Source organism: Callorhinchus milii, unplaced genomic scaffold (assembly GCF_018977255.1).
Source record: "Callorhinchus milii isolate IMCB2004 unplaced genomic scaffold, IMCB_Cmil_1.0 Scaffold4, whole genome shotgun sequence".
NCBI classification, from domain to species: domain Eukaryota; kingdom Metazoa; phylum Chordata; class Chondrichthyes; order Chimaeriformes; family Callorhinchidae; genus Callorhinchus; species Callorhinchus milii.
Window position 1 is genome coordinate 80,331,478 of NW_024704745.1, and position 2,690 is coordinate 80,334,167.

A 2,690-nucleotide genomic window follows, 5' to 3' on the forward strand; every position below is an offset into this window, starting at 1 on the left:
GTGTCGGGAGGACCGCTCAAAGCACTTTGCAGGATACACTGTAAAGTGTAGTGACTGGCCATTTTTTAGCCGATTTGCACAAAGCAGCTGTCCGCAAACAGCCATGGGGTAAACAACAACAACAAGATTGCATTCTTGTTGTTGTTAAACGAGGAGGGAGATTGTCATTTCTACAACAACAACAACAAAATTCCATGTGTATAGCCCCTTTCACGTCAGGAGGACGTCCCAAGGCACTGTTGTTGTTGTTGTTGTTGTTGTTGTTGGACAGTGTCAGCACTTCAGACCCGAGCTGGGGTTGGGGGGAGATGGGAGGGGAAGTGGGGTGGCAGAGGGTCGAAGAGGAGGGTCTTGAGGCGGGACTTGAAGGAGGCTAAGGAGGGGTTGAGGCGGAGTGATTGGGGGATAGAATTCCAGAGGTTGGGGGCAGAGTGGCTGAAGGCTCTCCGCCAATGGTGGGGCGGGGGGGGGGGGGGTCGGGGGATGTGGGGCAGCCAGAGCCGGCTGAGCGGAGGGAGCGGGCGGGTTGGTAGGGGGTTAGGAGGTCACAGCGGTAGGGTGGGGCGAGGCCATGGAGGGCTTTGTATGTGAGGACCAGGATCTTGAACTGGATCCTCTGAAGGATAGAGAGCCAATGAAGTCGGGCGAGAGTGGGGGAGATGGGGTTTGGTGCGGGAGAGGACACGGGCTGCAGAGTTAGTTCTGGATTATCTGCAGCTGTGGAGGGAGGAGTTGGGAAGGCCGACACGCAGGGCGTTGGCATAGTCGAGCCTGGAGGTGATGAAGGTGATGAACAAGAGTTTCAGCGCCTGAGGGGTGAGGTAGTGGCGGAGTCGGGCGATGTTACGGAGGTGAGGGAAGGCAGAGCGGGTCATGGCTTGGATGTGGGGAAGAAAAGACAGTTGAGGGTTGAACAAGACACCGAGGTTCCTGACTGACTGGTGAGTTGAAGTGTGTAACCATGGAGGGCGATGCTACCAGAGCCCGAGGTGCGGAGGCGCTGGTGTGAGCCAATCAGGAGGGCCTCAGTCTTGTTCACATTCAACTGTGGGAAATTTGCCCTCATTCAGGACTTGATGTCTGACAGACAGTCTGTCAGGACAGCAGTGGCCCTGGAGTTGAGGGTGGGGGCAGACAGACAGTCTGTCAGGACAGCAGTGGGTCTGGAGTTGAGGGTGGGGGCCGACAGACAGTCTGTCAGGACAGCAGTGGGTCTGGAGTTGAGGGTGGGGGCAGAAAGGTAGAGGTGGGTGTCATCCGTCTACTCCGTCTATTTTCTTAATGTGTAAGGACAAGATTGTAACTGACCATCACCCCATTCCCCCCTCTCTCCCTCTCTCTCTCCCTCTCTCTCTCACACCCCAGCCCCCGCTCTCTCCCTCCCCCTCTTTCCCCCTCTCCCTCCCTCCCTCTCTCTCACACCCACCCTCTCTAATCCCCCTCTCTGTCCCCGCGCTCTCCCTCGCCCCTCTCTCCCTCCCTCTCTCTCCCTCCCTCTCTCCGTCTCTCTCTCCCTCTCTGACCGTGCTTCTTGCATGTTTCTCGACATATCGTATCCCATCAGCAGCTTCTCCAGAAAACTGCCATCGATCACCCTCTGCACTCAGCCCTGATGATGGATGGGAAGGACAGCAAGGGCTTCCTCCTGTGATTAAACCCCTGGTGCGGACTCTCTCTGCTCTTTGTTGCTAAAATGAAATTATTAATTAATCTCCCAGGAAACCTGCCTCTTCATCCCACCCCTGGCCAGTGAGCTCTGCTCCTTCTCACTCAAAGGTGACGGTATTAAAGCTCCTGTTTATTTTTTTTTTCCTCCGTTTTTCTGACATTCAATTAATTTGGTCACCTCAGCTTAAAGGGGAATGCATTCTGGCTCTACCTTTCAGGTCGGGAGGATGTCTCAAAGCCTTTCCCGGGATATAGGGTTTCGCCTACAAAATATACAGTCAAGTCACTTACACAATATATTCCGTGAAGCACTTTGAGACGTCTCAATGCCATGATAAGGCACTATACCAAGGAATATTATTATTATTATTATTATTATTAAATGTGTAAGGAATGTATTCTATAGGAATACAGCCAGTTTGTGCACAGCAACGTCCCCCAAATGACTGTGAAGTGAGTGACCGATTCTATCTGGGGGATTGTTGGCCAAGACACCTGGAGAGAGAGAGAGAGAGAGAGAAACTCCTTCTCTTTTCAAACAGCGCTGCGGGACCTTTAAAGTCCACCTGGTCAGGCGCAGACGGGAGCTCAGTTTAACACCTCCTCCCAAAGACGGCACCTCTGACAATCCAGAGGACCCCCAACGCTGCATTGGTGCTCCAGCCCTGGACTAGCACCACTGTGGGAATCTTGCAGCTTTGGCTTGTGAGGTTGCAGTGTCAGCCAAGCTCTGTCCTGCAGTCGGCTCCACGCCACAGAATATACCATTGAGCTCCTAGATTATAACATCATAGTATTTCTTGTATTCGATAACAGTGCCAGTCTCAAAGCTCTGCGTGGAGAATTTTTAGCAAGTCATTGAGTAGTTGTAGGCAAATATGTCATCCAACTTGCACACACCAACAGCCACAAAGTGCACGAGTACGTTATAATCATTATAAATGATAATACTTGTATTTTATAAAGCTGTATAAATCTAATTTGTTGTTGCTGTTAAAGGTTCTGTGGCACTGTTAGGAAAC